This window comes from Grus americana, chromosome 1, assembly GCF_028858705.1.
Source record: "Grus americana isolate bGruAme1 chromosome 1, bGruAme1.mat, whole genome shotgun sequence".
NCBI lineage: Eukaryota > Metazoa > Chordata > Aves > Gruiformes > Gruidae > Grus > Grus americana.
The window spans coordinates 102,666,470-102,675,956 of NC_072852.1; positions in this window are offsets into that span (position 1 = coordinate 102,666,470).

Below are 9,487 nucleotides of genomic sequence, written 5' to 3' on the forward strand. Positions count from 1 at the left end.
TTACTGAGGAAAACGGCATTGGGCTGTAGCCAGCAGATGATTGATCTTGAGAGCTCTAGGGGAATGCCTGGGTTATTGAGGAAGCCAGGTTCTGCAGATTTCCAGGTCCCTCAGAAGAGCTGCCACAAAGACAAGCTGTTCTCCTCTCCCTGGCAGCCAAGTTGCATTCCACAAAGTGCCAGAACTCTAAGTGCATGTCTGCTTCCACCTCTGCCAAGGGGGTAGGAAGGCAGGACTTTCCAAAACAGACTTGGTGAAAACAAGTTAGTATTATATCATGCTTTGTTCATGTGGGATTTTATAAACTCCATCTTGTAATAGGCCTTAGACTAGACCACCAACTTTGAGTACACCTCTGCTGGCTTCAGAAGTGAATAATGAAGCTGCAGATAGATGGACATGAAGTTCTGTTTCTTGTTGGCAACTTAACCTGGCTCATGCCCTCTGGTTTGTTGTTTGTATGATCCTGCCAATTATTTGGTATATTCAACAGATGGCAAGGAGTCTCAAAGATACTAAAACCCAAAAGTTTTATTAAGTGGTGAGGCTAGAGAGAAGGGGAGATGCTTCCAGAGCTCCTCCAGCAGAGCTAGCAATGTGAGCATACCAGTTACTGGGCATCCAAAAACCCACAGAGATGCCTGAGAGGACAGGACTCATGTTGCCTTTGTGGCTCTGGTTGCCTCTGTGCTGACTTCAGCTCTGCAAAGGCCCTGGGCATGGTGTGCAGCGCCTGGGATGCTAGTGCTATGGTAAACAGGGAAAATACCTATGCTGCTTAGCATCTGCCCAGATATATGAAAGCTGTACGTGGTTACAGCCAAATGCAGGTTCTGAAAGCAAGTACGGTAGTACTAATCTCCCTCTTTCTTTCTGTCGCCAACCTTGTTTCCTCATTTCTTCCATGTTTTGTTCCCTCTGCCTCCCCTCTTTCACTTCCCGTTCTTTCCTTCAGGAGTCTCTTCTGCCTTTGCCATCTAGCCCAATGTTCGTCTCTGCATCTCTAAAGGATCGTGCTCTTTTGTGCTCGTCTCTCTGGGGAAGAGTGGGCGCGTGTTGTTGTGGTGTATCCTTGAATCATATGCCGAGAGCTCAAGCTGTAGAACTCCAGCCCGGTGCCTGCTACAGATCATCTGCAAGGCTGGCACCACGCACACATGCACACAAATGTTTTGTAGTCTCTTTCCTCATGAGGACTCCAGGAAGGAAACTAAGCATCTCTGATGGGGAAATTACTCCAAAGACACATTCAGATTCCCTTTGCCAAAGCAGATTTTCTTTCTAAATAAGATGGTTTTGGCCTACTTTCTCCTAGACGGCTGCTGCTCAGTGTCTGTGAGTTCCGGACAAGTGACCACTGTACCTAGTATGAAGCAAAGTAATTTCTCAAGGTAACCATGATAGGATTAATCTTTAACACCCAGGCTAGCCACCCTGGACTTGAGAAACAGATAGCTAAAGAACACAGTTTATCTGACCTGCTTGAGATATGCATGTTAGAATAAGAACCTGAAGGTACCTGTTTCTCATCGTTAGCTGTAAAGGAAAGCGCAGCCTACCTAAGACATGAGAATTAGGCAAGATAAATGTATGAAAGCATTGGCCAGGCAGGTAGGGGCTGGGAGAAATGAGGTAATGGCAGCTCTCTCTAGTGATAGGCTAGGGAAAGAGGGAGGAAGCCACAGTAGATAGCTGTAGTCATTATTGAGCCGAGACAGATGACGGGTCTTCAGGATCTCTGTAACAACCGTTCTCACATAACTTATGTTTTTATGAAAACAGTTCCAGGATTGATTTTAATCTCTATTTTGTTACTTGTGTAACATCTCTACCTTCACATAAGAATAGTCCTCGGATGGCAGTTATCAGGATGGATCCAATCTGCTCTAATTGTGGTTTACATCCTTGTGCAGGCTCCTAATCTTCTGCTATGCATCTTTTCTGCCATGTGACTGCTGGAGTCAACTGTGTCTTATGCAGAAGTCCCTGGTGGGTTATCTGCAGTGTCCAGTCCCTCTGAAGCGGTCTGTTCTAGTATCTGTACCAATAGTGAGCGACCAGGCTTCTTGAAGTATTTATTTAGAGCAAAATCATTACCATAAGGTAAGTGTTTCTACTTTATTGGGTGTTTGGCCGCCTTCCCCAGGTACAGACCTTACCAGCTGTGTTCTGTCACTGCCCACTCTCCCCACACCCCATCACTGTGGGCTGACATGCATAGCCTCTTCCCCTAGCTCAGAAGTGTCCATCTCTGATGTTTCAGGGACAGCCCCTTCAGAAGCTGAGCTCTGAGTGCCCAACCTGGCAGAAGTATACGTTTTCTTTAGAAATAAGATGTTATGGTCCTTTTGAAACCGATGGCTTTTCCTGTAGCCTTTCAGGTGCATGCTGAGTTGTCCTTGCCTGGTGCCATTATCTTTTTCTTTCTCTCTTCCTTCTGTCTCCCACAGTCCCCTGCATTCATCCAGAAAGGTCTTTTGTAAGTCTCTATTCATTAAATTCCCCTTCCTTGACCTGATTGTATACAATGTTAACAAGGTGGCTCTCAGGACGCATGGGCATGGCATTGCTGTGTTTAAACCCTCCCTTACCTTGTGTCATATGCATGTTGCCTCTTCACAGCTTGACTGAGACCCATGTTTTGGTGGTAAGATATGCTCTCTCAGTCTCGGGGAGTAGCAAGGGAGGTGCTGCAGGCTCTTCTAGGTGGAAGGTGTCAGGCAAAAGTAAGATAACTGCTGCTGTGTTACAGTACTGGGCACATACTTTATCAAGCCCTTCAGTGGCAACGCTGAAGGAGGAGTTGCTTTCACACTGAGCCTGACAATCCGAGCACAAAGAAGTGAGATCTAGTTTGTGCATTTGCAACTCTTCCCAACATATCTGTTTAATCAAAGCCGTGTACCTTGCAGGCTTTCCCTGGAGTTCACTGCAGCTCCTGCCTTCTGTTTGAAGGAAATTTGTTTGGCTTAGCATAAATATAACTTCACCTTTCTGTGACTATAGCCAGGACATCCTTCGTTAGTGTGAATGGAGAATACCAGCAGCAACAGCATCAGTATTGCCTACACCATGTTCTGTTGCTCTGCTCTTGGAATGGCTGTGCGGCAATGAGGGCAACACGGGGTGGTGTTGTCCAGAGTGCTCTACCCAAAATGATGCCAAGAAGGATGAAAAGGTGGCATATAGGAACAGAGCATCTACTGCGTGGCCAGGTACAGCTGTCTGGTAGCTAAACACATCCAGACCACTGAACAGCATGTTAATACTACATTGTGAGTCAAGGACCCCCTGGCAACCTCTCAGGCACTAAGCTGAGTTTCTTTGGCCGCCTGCGTATGTGTTCTTGGAGAGAAGGTTCATAGTCAGAGATGACGCAAGCTTTAGGAGCTTCAAGAGGAACTGAAGTTGGCAGTTCTGGGATTTTAAATAGAGCTGCTCTGGCTCTGCTATTAGACCTTGTGAAACTGCTGCTTTTCCCATGATCCCAGAGGAGTGGGAAAGAGGGAGTTGTTTCGGGTAGATGAGCGAAGGCTTTGATGCTAGTTGAGCTGTAAGCATAGTTCTGCCATTAGTACCTTGATTTATCACTTCAGGAGCATAGCTGTGTATGACTCCCACATTGTTCGTAGCACTGGGCTGACCACACTGCTCGTGCAGACAGTGCTTTAGTGTCCTGGCTAGTAAGGAAGGGACTTTCTGTTTGCGTAGGTGGTGGTATTTCCTCCAGTAGCCCTTGTGCTGCTCTGTGGGGCCTACAGCTTCTCCCTTTTCTGCCCCTGCAGCAGGTTCAGGGTGGGGAAAAATTATTGCACTTTCAGATTCACACACTGCCATCAGAGGGAGGCACGTGCTTCCTGTAGGGCCTTGGAGACCCTCTGCATACTGCTAGGACTGCGAAACACACATTTCATGCATCTTCCACTCAGGTGTGTTAGGAGAGCAGCTCCCTACTGCATCCACTGGTGCAGTGGGTTTTGGTAGCTGGAGCTGTCATTTTTCCCAGCTTTGTGGTATTTAACAATTGGCTGCAGCAATGGCTGTTTAATTCCCTTGCTAACATTTCCAGGTCAGCTATTTAATTTTTATTTTTTTTAAACCCTCTTGCTTCTGGAAATCCTGTAATCGAATCCTAGCTCTGTCAATCTAATTAGTTTTGAAGTGTAGCATCTCCGTAACTTAGAGACCTAAATAAGCAGCTTAATATTAAAACCTAGCTTCTCTCCCAATATGTAATACTGTTCTGTATTCCTCAACAGAAGTTCCTACTGAACAACAGCCCGCTGTGATTGCACTCCCTCTTTCCCTCTCTTAACGTCACCCCTCTCTTCCCTGGCCTCTGCCCTCACTGTGTCCATTTGGAACCAAAATGACCAGACACAACCCTCTGCTGCTCTGCTTCAAATGGTCTTTCACAATGCTGCTAGCTTAAAAGATGCTGATGCCACTTTGAACGCCAGTGTGGAGAGGTCTGTGGGCGGCACGTAGCAGCTCCTGGTGCTGAGCTGGGCAGGGGGGCTGTGCTTGCAGACTACACAGTGATGTGATGGGGCCCTGTCTGTGCTGTGGTGGGGGATCACTGAGATTTACAGAGGGCAGGCTGCGCCACCTCGGAGCCAAGCCCTGCAGCCAGAGGAGCATGGCCTGATGCGGCACAGGAAAGGGCAGCTGCTGAGCAATGCCGCTTTGCTGAGGTGCCATGTGCACTGGCTTCTTCCTGGGGTGCTGTGAGGAGCTGTCAGGGAGGAGATGAATTAGCTCCCTTGTGCAGCATCCATCGTGGTCCTTCGGCACGTTGTGTCCCTCCCTGAGCTTTCTGCCACCTGCAGCAAAGGTGAGATGTTCAGGAGATTTGTCAGAAATGCACTGTTGGCCCAAACTACAAAGACTGGTGGAGCTATGGCTATAGAGGAGTGAGGCTTTTCAGCGCTTTTGTGTGGGTAGAAGATTAAAAAAAAAATAAAAATAAAAAAAAATGGGGGGGGGCAGCTAAAGAGCACTTTTTATTAGGATAAGATATGAGGCATGCGGTTCAGGCTCTGCTTATGTCCTGCTGGCAAAGCAGATTCAGAACAAGTGTGTTTGCCTGCTGCTGTGGCAGTGAAGCAGGAATAACCCATCATACTTTTCTGAAGGAATTTTGGTGTCTCTGCAGTGCCCTGGCCAATTTTGTTCTTGTCTGAGATTTTGCAGTAGAAATTATGGTGCAAATGCCAGTTCACTAAAAAAAAAAAAAAAAAAGCTGTAGGTGTTCTGTTAGTCCTACAAAACTGCTGTTGCACGGGATGGGTGTTTCTTTGCTTCCCAGCCTGTTCTGCTCTTAAATTTCAGTTGCGTTTTTATTTTTAATTATTTATTTCAGTTCCTGTTCCAATCACATTGTATTTTTCAGTGCAAAACAATCACAACAGACTTTCTGTGCAGCTGTGGGTTTTGCTCAAGAAGACCCTATCCTTGCCGTGCATTGGAGCAATGTCCTAGAAGGTCCCAGGACACACGGGATTTGAGTAACAGAAGTTGTCCTTCCCACTGCCATGAGAAAAGGTCGCTATTTTCTTCATCTTTGCTAGGCTTCCCTCTGTTTTTGTGGCTGTCTGGTTTCCCTGGGATTGGCGAGTGATTGGGTTCGGTAGCACGTCAGTGTGGAGATCTTTATCCATTGAGATCTCATTCGGCTCCAACAGCCCAAGGTGAAAGCCCATGTAGCTGCGTGGTGAGCTCCCAGCAAAGCGAGCCTGGCTCTAGCAGGAGCTGGAGGATTCGGGCATTTCTGCTCTGTCAGGAGGTTTCTGCCCACAAGAGTGTGCCCTGGGGATCGCAGCTGAGCCGGCCGGCCTTGGGGAAGCCAGGCAGCCGGCCGGCTCCTGCTCAGTAATTGGGAGAAGTAACCAGCTGCCTTTGATGTCTGAGCTGAGCTGAGAAAACCTGATGGCAGACTTCAAAGTCTGTTGCGCCAGCTCCCCTGATTATCTGTAGGCTTCTGGCGCATCCCCCAAGACTGCCAGATTATCCCAGCTAATGCTGTGCTCTTCTCCACGTCCCCCAACCCTGCCTGGTGTCAGCCTCTCGCTTTTGAGGCTGCAACCTCCATCCCTCTCTGTCCTTCTGCCCCTCCCTGGTCACTGTGGTACATGGCAATTGCATTTCTGGGTGGAGGACATGCCTCCTGAGATCTGTGAAGCAAAGGCAGAAGAGGCATTTTTGGAAGGCTTGCCTGCACCCTGGGCTGTATTCCCCCTCCCCATTCAGTCGCAAGAGCAGCCTGAAATGCAGGGAGCTCTGTGGCTGCCCTTTGCAAGGCACTGAGGTGTTTACAACCAAGCAGGCACCACTGCCTTTCCCCCCAAAAAAGTCTTTGGGGAGCAGGGCTCCCACCCATGCTGCTCCAGGGCAAGTTGTGCAAGCCGAAGGGTGAGGAGAGGCTGGGAGGAGAGGGCTGTGTTGTCTTTGCCCCCTTCAGTCTCTCTGCTGGGACCTTGCTGCCTCAAATTAGTCGCTAGCTCCTTTGCCACCTGTGCTTCAGTGCTTGGGGAGCTCCAGGATGCTCATCTGTGTGAGTAGAGATGCTGAGGCTGCCTCAGATGGGGCAGAGATGGTAGAGCCATGGGGCTGAGCAGAGGCCCCAGAGCTCATGCTTCTCCAAGAGCAGTTTGCTTTCACCTGGGATGTTGCATAGCAATGCCAAAAGTTCATGGGGGAACCCTCCCTTTTAAAAGTTGGGGGTGTTTTTGTTGGGTATTTTTTTTCCCTCCCAGAGCAAGCAACCTTGACAGTGGCTGAAAACCCTTCCTGTGCAAAGCCGGATTTGCCCAAGACATGGTTTTAGGTCTGGTTTCCTTTGGAAGGTGGGGTTCATTGCTACTTTTCAGAAAGTGGGGTAGGCTGTGCCCTCTGCTGCGATGGGTGGAAGCCAGCAACGAATGTGATGGCTGTGGGCAGAGGAAACCATAGGTGCTCTAACCCCTGGCACCCAAATGAGGTGAGCGAGCTCATGGGAGACATATAGACAGACAGGGGATCTGGGCTGCAGCCTCTCCCCTATGCCTGTAGTTGCAGTCTTAGCAGTCTGTTCCCCCTAAAAATCAACACTGACCATGGGGTCACCTCCTTCATCCTCAACAGCTTCCTCCATAGCATTTCTACCCTGCTGTGGGAGTGATCCTGCCTTATCCCCCATCCCTCCCCAGGCTCCTTGCAGTGTGCAAGGGGAGCGTCTGGTCAGCACTTGTCTGTCCAGGAGTTTTCCAAGTCACCGTGGATGTTGCCAATTGCTGCTGTGCTCTTTTAGGTAGAGTCTAACTTCACCCTGGCTGCACTGGGCTTGGTAAAACTTTCCTTGATGCATTTTTGGTGGTGTTTTTCTGGAAAGCTTTGGCCCAAAGTAGCTTAGCAGCATCCAAAAAGGGTGCCTGCGAAGGGATCCAGGGAGGCAAAAGGAAGGAGAATGGGTATGGAGGCATGCAATTACAGATGGTAATCACCCGCATGAAGGCCAAAGACAGTGCTGTGAACAAACTGACCTCCAGCCTTGTGCTCTGGAGTAGGAGATGGTGGTGACATGCTAAGAGGTAGCCCTGCCATATGTCTGGTTGCACTGATTTCCTGGGGAGGAAAAGAGTGAGTTTTAGACTGCACAGTCCCAGGAAGAGGGAGCTGTTGGTTTTGTCCACAGAGCATCATCATTGCCAGTGATAGGGCTGGGCCAAGCAATCCTATTCTCCCCAGTTTCTCTATTGCAAATGTAAACAGCAACTCATGCATCATTAGAGTTGCAAGCTTGGAGTTAAACTGTTCCTGTGTGTGTATTTATCTGCACACTGATTGTCGGAAGCTCATGGAGATTGAACTCAGTTTCCTTTCCATTTACTCTGTTGCTGCAGCAGAGATGCTTTTCCCTCCTCCAAAGCGGTAAGCAGGTTGGCTTACTGTCAGTAGGATCATCCCTGGGGCACTGCTGGTAGCGGGTTGCTCTTGGAAAGCAAACCTCTTCATCCCTTTCCTTCTGAGAAAGGAGGGTTTTGTCCCGTAGCAGGGAACGGAAGCCTACCACGCAGTTATGGCTGTGTGCATGGCTGTGTCCTACTGTGCAGGCAGCGTGTGGGTTTCAGCCTTGCGTTTCACCCTCTTTTCCCAAAATAGATGCTGCTCCTCTGCTCTGTTTCATTGAAACAGCAGTGGGTGGCAGGGGACAGGTGAGATCCTGCAGGGACCTCTCTGCCTGCTGCAACAACCCATCCCCCCAGGTCTGCATTTGGCTTTCTGGAGAGCTGCGTGGAGCTAGAGAGCTGTGCACGCAGGCTGACGAGGAGCTGGCTAATGGAGGCATGAGCCTTGCAAGGAGGAGCCTCTGCCTCTATCTCCTGGCCCCACAGGCTGTCATGAGAATCAGTTTACTAAACAGGGGAAGGAGGGACCTCGTATTTGTTTTCGTTTGTTACATGAATCTTGTTCCCTCTAGGAGTCCCATGGGATCAAGCAAAAGGACTTGTTTTACAGTTGGTTTTTGCTTGTGAATCCCTGAGCTAATTTAGTCATTGAGTCAATGCCCTGGCAGCATGGTGGGTGCAGTGTGGCTCAGGGCTAAATGTTTTGTGCTGCCATCCTTTATGGGGGAAAAAAGCCCAACCACCAAACCACAAAAAAACAAACAAAAATCCCCAAACCCCCACAACCAAAACAATCCCCCCCCAAACCCCTAAACAAATCCTCTCAGAGAGTCTCTGCTTTGAGCCCCTTGCTAGTGTTTGGCTGCATGCCTGACAGGCTGGGATTCCCCTGCCCGGGATGTGCCCCGTCAGCCTCCCACCACCTCCCTGGCACCTGCTGGCAGGATCAGCAGCATGCCCCAGGCCATACAGTGCTGAAGGCGCGATGCCATGTGGTGGGCGATGCCACTGCAGCGCTTGCCTTCAGGGCTGCAGCCAGCAGTCACCTGGCCTCAGCCCTCCCGGTGTGGCTCCCTGTGGCCTTACTGTCCCTGTGAGCCGTGCTGGTCCAGGGTGCCCCACATGCAGGTATCTGCCCATGGGTTGCACTTACAGGAAAGCATTCCCTGCTGATTTCTGGCTGTGTGGTGATCCTTTGGGAGCCAATAAGCCACCTGAGCTGGGCGTTACAACGGAGGGTCTCTCACCTGCATAGGCAAGGGGCTGGTGGGGGTACTGTGGGAGAGACACTTCACTTGGGGTGCCCCACTGCACCTCAATGCAGAGCTTGATCTGCCATCCTTGGGGAGCACTGTGCCAACCCAGCCTGTACCTGAGGCATCACGCTGGTGTCTGCAGCTATGGAAAATAAATAGCTGGGGGGAGCTTCAGCCCTAGAAATCTGCTTCCATATCTCCCCAAGGTCTGGGCCCTCAACCCCCCTGTTAGCAGGGAGCAAGCTACTCCATGCAACAAAGCAGGAGTCATGAGGCAGAGGGCTGTTAGCCTGTGAGCTGCTGTGGGACAACAGCAAAACCACAGCCGGTAGTGCCGGGCACTTG